We start from the raw sequence: 13,879 nt of genomic DNA on the forward strand, positions 1-13,879 counted from the left end.
AACGAGGATTGGCACCAGATGCTAGGATGGCAGACAAAAGGGGGTAACAGGTGTAGCAGACCGGGCCACCAGACCAAGATATTGTACACGAAGAAAGAATACGGCACCAGTCGTAGTGAAGTAATTCTTATTCACACCATTTAACTCATCCCCATAAAACCTGACAAGCAGTAAGTGGAGGCCTGACAGCCGTTTCACAGAATTAACCTGCTTCTTCAGAGGCAACAATTACCTTGTTAATTGTTGCCTCTGAAGAAGCAGGTTGATTCTGCGAAACGGCTGTCAGGCCCCCACTTACTGCTTGTCAGGTTTTATGAGGATGAATTAAAAGGTGTGAATAAGAATTACTTCACTGCGACTGTTGTCCGGATTCTTCCTTCTGTGTGTCAAACACCCGTCAGCTGGTTCACAGCAGTGATTCAAAAATTCATAAGGCAGTTGGAAAGTACTAGACACAAGCAATACAAAGTTGATGTAAATGTTGCGCATTTCAAAAAGATGATGTGAAAGCCATATCCTGCATGTATTACAACAGCATAGTTCCATAGTAGGAATGAGTGAGAACAATTTTGAGTAAAGCAAAAACCAGTCTGGACATGTGAGGGAGCAGGGGCTGTGGCAGGGCGGGTTAACTTACCTACATCAAAGCCCCACTGCTACCACCCTGGATGCTATATTAGTGCAGTGTTCTCCCCAGACTCTTTTAGCCGGGTGCTCCACCCGGCTACTTTTGGTGAGCACCCGGCTATCATTGGCTCACCTTCTCCTCTGCTGTAAGCCGAGTTGTGCAGAGACGTGCCGGCTCTGCATTCTCTCATCTCACCCCACTCTGTTCCTTTTTATGCCACCCGGTTGGAAAAAATTCTGGGGAGAACACTAGTGTATGGTGAGGTGTGCAGTCTCTAACCGCACCTTCCTTGTGGCTGCATCCCCTCTGTTAGCCTGTAAATGGCTCCAGTATCCTAAGATGGTCGGAGCCCTTTGACCTGGTTGCCGCACATGTGCTGTATGTGACGCCTTTGTGACTGGGTTCCCCCCGGCGCAGTCACAACGTACTCGAACCAGCATACATTGCATGTGCAGCGACCATGTCAAAGGGTGCTGACCATTTGTTTACACATTTGTTTATGTTTTAGGGCTCAAAACCCAACAGCTTTTCTAAGCACTAGTGATTTGAAAAGTTCTTGCTAATGCAATGCTATGGGGCATTTTTATAAAGTCACATCGCTCAAGTGGGATCACCACCCATAGCATTACATTAACAAGAGCTTTTCACATCACAAAGTGCTCAGAACATCACTCCTAGTGGGTTGCAGGCCTTATAGAGAATAGCTACTTTTTTGGACACAAGGTTAAACCTATCTGCTATTGCTACTAACAGTTACACCAGGTTTTGTTTAAATGGGATATTAAGAAAAAACAAAAACTATACTCCCCTAATCTGTGGCACTCACAATGAGCACAGACAAGCTCAGATGGGACTCGATAAGCGGCAGCCTATCCAACGCCGGTGCAGAGTGCTAGCGAATGTGCGGCCAGTTGCATGTCTCATTCTTATTTTCTGTTATATAGCCTTTTTTTTGTATAACATTGCATCATTCTGTCACATTTGCAGTTCTGAAACCACACTCTATTTTGAACTATAAAACAAAAGCAGAAATAATGACCCTTTGGACTCTCCTGCAGTAAAAATGTATCTCAAATTGCCTCTCACGGTTTCTCTGCTGTATAAAGAATTCCAGAAGCGAATGCTCGTTTTCACTCACCTGGGGTTTCTCCCAGCCTCTAGCAGCCATGTCAGTGTCTCGCCGCAGCTCCGGTCCTCCTCGGTGTCCCCGCTGGCCGCCCGGACAGAGTGGTGACCCTGCGTCGAGTCAGCGCCTATGCGTCACAAGACATGGACGCCGCTCTGTATGGCTGCTAGGGGCTGGAAGAAGCCCCCGGTGAGTAAGAGATTATAAGTGTTCACCTCGGGAGTCCTTTAAGTGCTCATCAGTGTTCTCCAACCATGTCCTGAAGGCCCACCAACAGTGCATGTTTTGTGGAAATCCACAGAGGTAGTTAATCAGCTCTGCTGAGACAATTACCCCACCTGTGAATGTTTGTGGTTTTCTGCAAAACATGTACTGTTGGTGGGCCCTGAGGACAGGGTTGGGGAACTCTGCTTTAGATAACAGGACTGTATCACCCACGTTGGGTCAAGAGCTCATAGAGAAGCTCTTTTGCATGGATAACAACTGAAGTTTTCTGTACCGGAAAACCATATGAGACTCATATCTTTGCTCCTAACGTTTTATTTCTTAGCTGTACAACACATACTGGTTCTAGTGAAACTAAGCGAAAAAGTATTAATAAGCATTGAATGTAATACTGAAGTTATGTTACGGTATTAGGAACAATTTATTTTGAGTGATTTTCATTCCTGTTTCTGCTTAGAAAGAACCGATGGGTTGACTCAGAAGACTTTCCTATGTGTAGTACGATGCACAGCATGCAATATGCTGGGATATCATACACTGTATAGGATGCAATGTCCCATATTTTCACTAGTGTAGTGTCCCATTAAGAGGTAACCGAGGTGAGAGGCATATTGTTCTCCTACAGTCTAGAATCGGCCCTGTTTATGACTAAAATAATTAGGGATAGGTCACACTCTGGCTGTTAACCCTTAGTGTATCAGGCATTTCTATGCCCATTGCTATGGTAGCGTGCAGCACAAAGGGTTAATTTCTGGTGCTTCCGGACGGAGTCCCCCTGCACTAATAGGGAAGACTCAGGCTTTTCCAGTCATCCTGTGTCCCACAGATTCAGCACCAAGTTCCTCTAAACAGTATCTGGGAAGTGTCTGGAGCATCCAGAGGCTTCCTGCTACGTAGGTAGGCATCTAGTTTTAAAACATTTTTCCTCACAGGTTTGCTTTTAAAAGTGGTCTGAAAGTCAGCATTTCTACTTTGCTCTAAAAGATTCCTTGCAGCTTCAAAGCTACTGTCACAGTAAAAAAAAAAAAAATTTAAAAAAAAAAAAAAAAAAAAAAAAAATTGTAGCAGAACATCATTCAAATAGTTAAACACAGCACCTTGTCCTGCCATGTAAAGACATTTCAGCTTGAGATCTGCATCCAGACTAGAGATAACAGTATCTTTGTTTACATTCCAATGTTACATTTGTGTGTAAACAACTGAAAAACACGCTGAGAAGCTCTCTCTGCTTCTACCATACATACAGTTCAGAACAGCTTGCAAGAAGATTTTAATATATAATAAAAAGCAGCTGGAATAAAATGCAATGGCAGCTTTCAGGGCAAGATAAAACTACACTTTGTAAACAGACAATATTACTACACAAAAACAAATATGATAACTGTACGAGTAATAAAAACGTAGGAAAAAAGAAGTAGGAAAACACATTTTTATTGAAAGTTAGGTCAGTTTCAGACCACTTTAACACACCCAAAAAATAAATGTTATAAATCGGCAAATCTCAAATATATGCAGATAATACTAATGACAGGCAGATATCAATGAAGCATGGATATTAAAGCCAGGAAGAAAATTCCAGTGATTTGTGGTTGTACATGTCAACAGGCAGGTAGCAATGCCAGATAAATATCAAATGGCAGGTACATTCCAACAATAGACAACATAATTAGGCAGTGTCCTCCCCAAACAATATATGCAGAGTGCCCCCAAAACAACAGCATTGTGCTGAGTGCCTCCCAAACAATACGAAGAGTTCTCTGCAAAGATTAGCAGAGCTGCCCGGGAAAAAGATGGTGGAACCCAATATGGTGGATTACCCTCCAGCCACACTGGTGTTTGGTGGTGCCTGCAAAATACTCATTGCTAGCCTCTTCATCTTAGGGCCAGTGCACACCAAAATAACTCTAGCAGATCTGCAAAACTCTAGAGGTTTTTGAAGCAGATTTCAGAGCGATTCTAGGCATGTTTTCTAAACATGCCTAGCGTTTTTTGGAGCGTTTTTGTGTAGCAGGTATTTTGTTACAGTAAAAGCTGTTACTGAACAGCATCTCTAACAAAAAACGCCTGGAAAACCGCTCTGATCTGATCTTTCAGAGCAGTTTTCCACTTTCTTATACTTTAACATTGAGATATATATATATAGATATAGATATAGATATAGATATAGATATAGATATAGATATAGATATAGATATATATATATATATATATATGCAGCAGCCCCTAAGTTTGTGGGGGGAAAAAAAAAATGAACCTCTCTGGGGTGCACCATCCCATTCACTTGCATTAGCCAAGCGGTTTCCCCCCTGCAATAGTTACACTTCAGAACCGCTCTGGAGTGCATCAGCCCTGAGTGGACTAGGGGCAATCCTCCTGTGTACCCTACTATACTACCGCTAAGTAAAGTCCTCCCTACCTCATGCCTATATATGGAGAGTAGGGTGAGGTGACCTACGGGCGATATGTAGAAACGAGCAGGGCTGTGGAGTCTGTACAAAAATCTTCCGACTCCCAACTCCGACTCCTCAGTTTCTGAAACCACGACTCCAACTCCGGTGCCCAAAATTGCCCCGACTCCAACTCAGACTCCACAGCCCTGGAAACGAGGGCTGTTTAGTCTGTGCAAAAATCAATTTTTATGAAACCACCAACTCCAGGTACCAAAAATTGCTCCAACTCCTTGACTCCACAGCCCTGGTAAAAACATTAGAGGACAACTGTAACGAGAGGGATATGGAGGCTTCCATGTTTATTTCCTTTTAAACAAAACCAGTTGCCCGGTAATTCTGCTAATTCTCTGCCTCAATACTTTTAGCCATAGACCCTGAACAAGCATGCAGCAGATCAGGTGTTTCTGACATTATTGTCAGATCTGACAAGATTACCGGCATGCTTGTTTCTGCTTATTCAGACACTACTGCAAACAACGTGTGTGTGTGTGTGTGTGTGTGTGTGTGTGTGTGTGTGTGTGTGTGTGTGTGTGTGTGTGTGTGTGTGTGTGTGTGTGTGTGTGTGTGTGTGTGTGTGTGTGTGTGTGTGTGTGTGTGTGTGTGTGTGTGTGTGTGTGTGTGTGTGTGTGTGTGTGTGTGTGTGTGTGTGTGTGTGTGTGTGTGTGTGTGTGTGTGTGTGTGTGTGTGTGTGTTTTTCTACTATGACGGGCTGAACTGTAAGTTTACATGGGGCTTGTCGGATTCACAAAAAGGACAGAATAACCTGACTGCTAGAATACTCCTCTTCCCAATTAATGAAAAGGTTACGCCAACAATGAGGGACCCTTTCAAAGATATATGCCTTATTGAATGGGGTAGAAGATCCTGCGGCCTCACTGCGGGCCAGTTGGGAAAAAGACCTGGAAAGAACATTTACAGAGGAACAGTGGAAGAAAACTAAAATGGCAAGCAAGTCATCCGTATATGTGTTCGTGTTCGTGTGTGTGTGTATATGTGTTCGTGTTCGTGTGTGTGTGTATATGTGTTCGTGTTCGTGTGTGTGTGTATATGTGTTCGTGTTCGTGTGTGTGTGTATATGTGTTCGTGTTCGTGTGTGTGTGTATATGTGTTCGTGTTCGTGTGTGTGTGTATATGTGTTCGTGTTCGTGTGTGTGTGTATATGTGTTCGTGTTCGTGTGTGTGTGTATATGTGTTCGTGTTCGTGTGTGTGTGTATATGTGTTCGTGTTCGTGTGTGTGTGTATATGTGTTCGTGTTCGTGTGTGTGTGTATATGTGTTCGTGTTCGTGTGTGTGTGTATATGTGTTCGTGTTCGTGTGTGTGTGTATATGTGTTCGTGTTCGTGTGTGTGTGTATATGTGTTCGTGTTCGTGTGTGTGTGTATATGTGTTCGTGTTCGTGTGTGTATATGTGTTCGTGTTCGTGTGTGTATATGTGTTCGTGTTCGTGTGTATATATGTGTTCGTGTTCGTGTGTATGTGTTCGTGTTCGTGTGTATGTGTTCGTGTGTGTGTGTATGTGTTCGTGTGTGTGTGTATGTGTTCGTGTGTGTGTGTATGTGTTCGTGTGTGTGTGTGTGTTCGTGTGTGTGTGTGTGTTCGTGTGTGTGTGTGTGTGTGTGTGTGTGTGTGTGTGTGTGTGTGTGTGTGTGTGTGTGTGTGTGTGTGTGTGTGTGTGTGTGTGTGTGTGTGTGTGTGTGTGTGTGTGTGTGTGTGTGTGTGTGTGTGTGTGTGTGTGTGTGTGTGTGTGTGTGTGTGTGTGTGTGTGTGTGTGTGTGTGTGTGTGTGTGTGTGTGTGTGTGTGTTTTTCTACTATGACGGGCTGAACTGTAAGTTTACATGGGGCTTGTCGGATTCACAAAAAGGACAGAATAACCTGACTGCTAGAATACTCCTCTTCCCAATTAATGAAAAGGTTACGCCAACAATGAGGGACCCTTTCAAAGATATATGCCTTATTGAATGGGGTAGAAGATCCTGCGGCCTCACTGCGGGCCAGTTGGGAAAAAGACCTGGAAAGAACATTTACAGAGGAACAGTGGAAGAAAACTAAAATGGCAAGCAAGTCATCCATATCTACAAAGGGGCAGGAGCCAGGATATAAGATATTTGCTAGATGGTACCTTACACCCGAGAGGTCGAGTAGGATGTTCCCAGGTACCTCAGCGCAGTGCTGGAGGTGTGGGAAGGGAAAGGGAGACATACTGCACATTTTTTTGGGGGATGCAAAGAAATACAAACGTTCTGGGATGATGTGAAAAATTATATTTTCCAAATAAACGGGAGAGGGAAGACCCCTCAAAAAAAAAAAAAAAAAAAAAAAAAAAAAAAAAAAAATTAATAATAATAATAGTAATAATAATAATAATGCAAAGATTAGCTGGCGCAATTAGTTGAAGTTAGACAGAGTCTTTAATAATTCACTTCTGAAGTAGATTAGGCTTGTGAATTGCATGCCTCTACTTCTGGTTCATACTGTATACAGCAAAAATATCAAATAAACCCAATCTTAAAGTACCCCTGAATAAAGATAAAACTTACTAAATGAAGCCCAGTGTGGGCTAATAACCTTTTAATGCCTAGTACACATACAGGGAGTGCAGAATTATTAGGCAAATGAGTATTTTGACCACATCATCCTCTTTATGCATGTTGTCTTACTCCAAGCTGTACAGGCTCGAAAGCCTACTACCAATTAAGCATATTAGGTGATGTGCATCTCTGTAATGAGAAGGGGTGTGGTCTAATGACATCAGCACCTTATATCAGGTGTGCATAATTATTAGGCAACTTCCTTTCCTTTGGCAAAATGGGTCAAAAGAAGGACTTGACAGGCTCAGAAAAGTCAAAAATAGTGATATCTTGCAGAGGGATGCAGCACTCTTAAAATTGCAAAGCTTCTGAAGCGTGATCATCGAACAATCAAGCGTTTCATTCAAAATAGTTAACAGGGTCGCAAGAAGCGTGTGGAAAAGCCAAGGCGCAAAATAACTGCCCATAAACTAAAAAAAAAAAAAGTCAAGCGTGACTGTGAGAAAACGCAGAAAAGCCGCCGCAAGTACTCAGAGTAAGGCGGCTGATTCCGCGTTCAACATGGCAGCTTGCGCGCAGGGACCTGCATTCACTGGCTTGACGGAACGCGGAGAAACCGCCGCATTACCAGAGAACAGGGCGGCGGATTCCGCGTCCGACGCGGCGGTTTGCACGCATAGGCCTACCTGTCAGTACTGCTGAATGCGGAGAAAACGCCGTACGCTCGGTCAGCAGTGCGGCGGATTCCGCATCCAAATCAGCAGAGGCATTACACCACATGTCTGGTGTGGCTGGGACTGATAGTCCACACTGGTTCAGAAGGACGCGTGCGCGGAGAGGCAGAGCATTTATGACAGCCAGAGGGGTGTCAGCTGACCAGGGCGGTCAGCTGACAATTCTTTCAGTTCTCATTGGTCCAGCACTTAGGAGAGGCGCAGGAGAGCGCTGGTGTATATATACTAGGTTCTGGTCATTCCTCTGGTGTCTGGCGTTGCGATCACTACGTGGTAGCACTCAGACCCTGTCAGTTTCTGTGTTATATTAGACCAGTTTCCAAGGTGTTGATGATCACGGAGCTCACACCTAAGTCTAGGAATTGATTATTTGTTATGACCTTCTGCTTTCCTGACCATTCTTCTGATCTCTGATTCTGTACCTTTGTTATTCTGTTACTCTGTTGCCAAACTCTGCTAGTCTTAGGATTCCGCATCGGTCTCCTGTCTCTGTACCTGATCTGTCAGTCTGTTGCCGACCTGGCCTGTCCGACCTCGAGAACTATTTCTCCTGTTGGGAAATAGTTCACAGACCTGTCAGTAACACTTCACCTTTGGTGTCACTCACTCTCTGATCCTACTCCCAGCCTGGCTCCGCCCATTGGGGAGCCTCAGGCCTTGGAAGGAATCTGCTCTCAGGGCAGTATCTCCTACTGCCTCGCACCCACTGTAGGCTGCTCTCCTCAAAGTATTACTGTTGCACCAAACACTCATATTACTCAGGTGTCCAGAGGTTAGAGATATGATTATCGGTGATACTGCAGATCATCTATAATCGGGTATATATCTGCATTCTCGGTGATACTGCAGATCACCGGTAATCAGATCCTCTCTGTGTTACACTGATCGTTACAGTGCAGCTGCCACCAGTTTGGCCATATTTCAGAGCTGCAACATCACTGGAGTGCCCAAAAGCACAAGGTTTGCAATACTCAGAGACATGGCCAAGGTAAGAAAGGCTGAAAGACGACCACCACTGAACAAGACACACAAGCTGAAACGTCAAGACTGGGCCAAGAAATATCTCAAGACTGATTTTTCTAAGGTTTTATGGACTGATGAAATGAGAGTAAGTCTTGATGGGCTAGATGGATCGGCCCGTGGCTGGATTGGTAAAAGGCAGAGAGCTCCAGTCCGACTCAGACGCCAGCAAGGTGGAGGTGGAGTACTGGTTTGGGCTGGTATCATCAAAGATGAGCTTGTCGGGCCTTTTCGGGTTGAGGATGGAGTCAAGCTCAACTCCCAGTCCTACTGACAGTTTCTGGAAGACACCTTATTCAAGCAGTGGTACAGGAAGAAGTCTGCATCCTTCAAGAAAAACATGATTTTCATGCAGGACAATGCTCCATCACACGCATCCAAGTACTCCACAGTGTGGCTGGCAAGAAAGGGTATAAAAGAAGAAAAACTAATGACATGGCCTCCTTGTTCACCAGATCTGAACCCCATTGAGAACCTGTGGTCCATCATAAAATGTGAGATTTACAAGGATGGAAAACAGTACACCTCTCTGAACAGTGTCTGGGAGGCTGTGGTTGCTGCTGCACGCAATGTTGATGGTGAACAGATCAAAACACTGACAGAATCCATGGATGGCAGGCTTTTGAGTGTCCTTGCAAAGAAAGATTGCTATATTGGTCACTGATGTGTTTTTTTTTTTTTTTTGAATGTCAGAAATGTATATTTGTGAATGTTGAGATGTTATATTGGTTTCACTGGTAAAAATAAATAATTGAAATCGGTATATATTTGTTTTTTGTTAAGTTGCCTAATAATTATGTACAGTAATAGTCATCTGCACACACAGATATCCCCCTAAAATAGCTAAAACTAAAAACAAACTAAAAAACTACTTTCAAAAATATTCAGCTTTGATATTAACCACTTGAGGACCCACCCTTTACCCCCCCTTAAGGACCAGTGCTGTTTGTTGTGATCTGTGCTGGGTGGGCTCTGCAGCCCCCAGCACAGATCAGGGTGCACGCAGAGCGATCAGATCGCCCCCCTTTTTTCCCCCCTATGGGGATGATGTGCAGGGGGGGGGTCTGATCGCTCCTGCGGGGGGGGGGGGGCACCTCAAAGCCCCCCTCCGCGGCGACATTCACCTCTCCTACCTCTCCCCCGGTGATCCGGGCTGCACAGGACGCTATCCGTCCTGTGCAGCCAGTGACAGGACGTCCCCTGTCACATGGCGGCGATCCCCGGCCGCTGATTGGCCGGGGATCGCCGATCTGCCTTACGGCGCTGCTGCGCAGCAGCGCCGTACAATGTAAACAAAGCGGATTATTTCCGCTTGTGTTTACATTTAGCCCCGCAGGCTATTCACGGAGCCCCCCGCCGTGAATTGACAGGAAGCAGCTGGCGACGCGGTACTGCGTCGCTGATCCTGCAGCTGCCACTTTGCCGACGCACGGTATAAGTGTGCGGTCGGCAAGTGGTTAAAAAGACTCTGTAACAAATTTTTCAGCCTTAGTTCTTCTATCCTATAAGTTCCTATGCCTGTTCTAATCTGCTCTGGCTTACTGCAGTCTTTCCTAACTGCACTGTCTCTGTAATAAATCAATGTATCTTTCCTCTGTCCTGTTTGTCGGGCTAAGGCTTGATTGTGTGGAATGTGCAGGGCTGCTTGTGATTGGTAGAAGCGATACACACCCTCTGCAGGCCCCCTGCACACTCTGAATGACTCACACACTATGCTTAGCTGAGCCTATTAGAAGCTGGTTAGTTTGTTTGTAAACACTGCCTAAAACTGTTAATTACAAGCCAGGATTGCAGCAGAGAGTGGCAGAAACAGCACAGAGGGGCACAGGAGAAAATAATGAATAGAATGGTATGCTTTTCATTGTAAGAATATTAGAGTACAGATTCTCTTTAATGAGTTTTCTGGGTTCATTGAGAACCTGGTTGTTCAATAATAAAATGATTCCTCAAAAATACAACTTGCCTAATAATTCTGCACTCCACACTCCCTGTAATGCACATTTCCCATCCTCTGATCATTTCCAGCATTTCCGATCGAGAGAAGGGATTTTGAGATCAGTACCGCACAAAATCGATTCTTCTCTCGATCCGAGGGTCGGACATGTTGCAATTTATTGATTTGATGGGAAAATTGCATGGTGTGTACCACACATCAGTCTCCTGATTGTAAAGCTGCTCTTTGTCTTCGGGTTTGCCCCCCCCAGCGTTCCGTAAGTTGCTCAGAGCAGCGCAGGTTTTGAACTGCAAATGTGCAGTGACATAAGTGCTCATGGAGTACATCCAGGCTGTCATTTACCGCCGCTCCCTGCGTCCCTTCCCTCTCCGCCTCTGTAAGCTGATTGGAGGGAAGGGACGCAGGCGCAGCCTAGATGTAAACAGCCAGCAACAAGCTGCATGTCGCTACCACGGCGCGTTTTTTTCTGAGGGACAGCAGAGCGCAAGGGGAGCCTGCGGAGGAAACAGTATACGAACAGAGGCTGATCATTGTATGCAGAACCAGCCTCTGTGTCCTAATAGCATTCTTAAAACCCACCTCGGGTTCACTTTAACCTCCCTGGCGGTAAGCTCGTGCTGAGCACGGGCTATGCCGCCGGGAGGCACCGCTCAGGCCCCGCTGGGCCGATTTGCATAATTTTTTTTTCACTTTGCTAGCTGCGTGCAGTGCCCGATCGCCGCCGCTACCCGCCGATCCGCCGCTATCCGTCGCGCCGCAGACGCCCCCCAGACCCCGTGCGCTGCCTGGCCAATCAGCGCTGTGGGGTGGATCGGAGTCCCCCTTGACGTCACGACGTCGGTGATGTCATCCCGCCCCATCGCCATGGCGACGGGGGAAGCCCTCCAGGAGATCCCGATCTCCGATCGCCGGAGGCGATCCGACCGCCAGGAGGGTTAAACCATAGACCCTGAACAAGCATGCAAATCAGATGTCTATGACAAAATTAGCTCCGTGCTTATTTCAGGTGTGCGACTTAGACCCCACTGACCAGAAAGATAGGCTTCCAGACAACTGGTATTGTTTAAAAGGAAATAAACATGGCAGCTTCCATAGATCTAAAACCTCCCGTTCCTTTTAAAGTGAAGCTGTAAAAAAACAAACAAACAAAAAACACACAAGCAAACAGCCCCTGGGGTTACTTACCTCAGAAGGGGGAAGCCTCTGGATCCCAATGATGCTTCCCCCATCCTCTTCACTTTCCGAGATCTAGCGCTGGCAGCCCCCGAAAAATCAGCTGTGGCGCAGGTGAAGTAGCGGCTGCAATATTTACCTACCTATAGCGGCTTTCTGCTGGAGCCCATCGCAAAGCCACTACGGCACCTGTGCAGGAGCGCAGAAGGTAAATATTTACATGGCTGCCGTTCGGGTGCTGCCAGCGCTGGGAAAGCCTCATCAGGAACCAGAGGCTTTCCCCTCATGAGGTAAGTACCCCCAGGGGCTGTTTGTTTTTTTCTTACAGATTCTCTTTAAAGGGTCCCTGAGATTAAGTTAATGGCTATATTTATACTTACCTAGGACTCTCTTCAGCATCATGAGGTGCTTGGGCTGCCTGGCCATCCTCTTCGTTGACTTCTAATCAGCCCCGATAATTTGGCCAGTCGCATGTTTCCGGGAGCGTGACTAGGGTGCGCAAGAGGCCTAGCCGCATATGCATAAAAGCCCGCAGCCAGCCACATTACCGGGGCTAATTAGAAGACAACGTAGCGGCCAGAGAGGATGGTTTAGGAGCCCACGTCTTCTTTGTCCGTCCCTCGTCGCCTCCCACGATGCGCTCCAAGCGCCGGTCATGTGACTACAACACTTCCTCCCTCCGGGTTGAAGGAGGAAGTGTTTGTAGTCACGTGAGCGCCGAGTGGAACGCATCGTGGGAGGCGATGAGGGACGGACAAAGAAGACGTCTAAGGGTAAGCTTGACCCCCCCCCGCACTACTAGGTGAATCCGGATAGCAACTATCCGGATTCACCCGAAGCCGAATATCCGCCCATCCCTGGTAGCCATTATCTTCATCTCAGGTTCTCTTTAAATCTCTACACTTACTATCAGTACAAACCAACACGTGCTCTGAACAGTGTAGTGCGCTATTGCATGCCACAGTTCACACACTCCAAAAGCCATCAATACAAAACCCCTTCTCTCTGAGTACAAACCTGATGGCAGTGCTGGGATATGATCTGCACTGAAAATCCCCGCCTGTCACTGCCAGAAAACAGACTAGCAGCAGAAGCCGACCTGAGCCCCCCGCACAGGTGAACAGCAGCCCCTCCCACCCTCAGCGTCTCTCGGTATTCTGGAACCTTACGTAACACACAAGCACTATCAACATACGCCAGAAGTGGCCCGGGCAGCCTGTTATGTGAGGGCGGGTGCGCTGCGCTCCACACATCAGGACCTGCGTCAGCAGCAGCATGTCATAGCCGCTCAGCCCTCCTCCCCCCGAGATAATATCATGTCATATGTAACAACGCATGCCCTTCACTGGAGTGCGCTGCCAGGAAGTTCCACTGACACTTCTTTGCCCACCCAGCCATCCCCAGCTCGTGGCAGCTTGTTATGAAACCTGAGCAGCGCACACAGCAGCACAGGGTGCTCAATGCTCAAACACCCCCCAACCACACAGCAGCAGAGGGTGCCCGTCCTCCCCCCTGGCACACAGCAGCAGACACAGCAGCAGCAGAGGATGAACACCCCCCCCCCGCCCCCCCCAACACACAACAGCAAAGGGTGCCCCCTCCCCCAGCAATCAGCAGCAGCACAGGGTGCCCGTCCTCCCCCCTGGCACACAACTTGTCCTGAGCGCACAACTTTAGGAGGCAGCCCCGTTGTGAACTTACCCGAATGTCTAGGGAAGGCAGAAAGTGCCCCGAGCAGCATGCTGTTTCCTGATCCCAGCCTGCAGGCAGCACATACCCCATTCACGCTGCTGGGCTGGATGATCTGTGTGACTTCTGAGTGGGCGTGCACTGTGTTAAAGATACAGATACAGGCTGATTTATCAGAATCGGTGTGATCATCTGATGCGGCTTGCCTTTTGCTTTCCTAGGATTGTGGAAGCTCTTTGCCTAGAAATTCATGGTATTGCACACCCCACTCCCAACTTATCATCTCTATAATAATTAGACACACACCAAACTGGAGAAAGGCCGCTGCCGTTTATGGGGGTAAACCAAAC

At 46.7% G+C, this 13,879-nt stretch overlaps 1 protein-coding gene across 1 annotated transcript in view; it reads right to left on the reverse strand.

Moving 5' to 3' along the window:
* The window catches only part of PCGF5 (polycomb group ring finger 5), a 147,844-nt gene extending 134,199 nt beyond the window's left edge, over window positions 1–13,645 (reverse strand). Inside the window, exon 1 of the mRNA XM_068255640.1 lies at window positions 13,542–13,645. The gene's annotated coding sequence lies outside the window, so the exon portion shown is untranslated. The remainder of the gene's footprint in view (window positions 1–13,541) is intronic.
* Between the last annotated feature and the right edge of the window lie 234 nt (window positions 13,646–13,879).

The sequence above is a fragment of the Hyperolius riggenbachi genome, chromosome 10 (assembly GCF_040937935.1).
Source record: "Hyperolius riggenbachi isolate aHypRig1 chromosome 10, aHypRig1.pri, whole genome shotgun sequence".
Lineage (NCBI taxonomy): Eukaryota > Metazoa > Chordata > Amphibia > Anura > Hyperoliidae > Hyperolius > Hyperolius riggenbachi.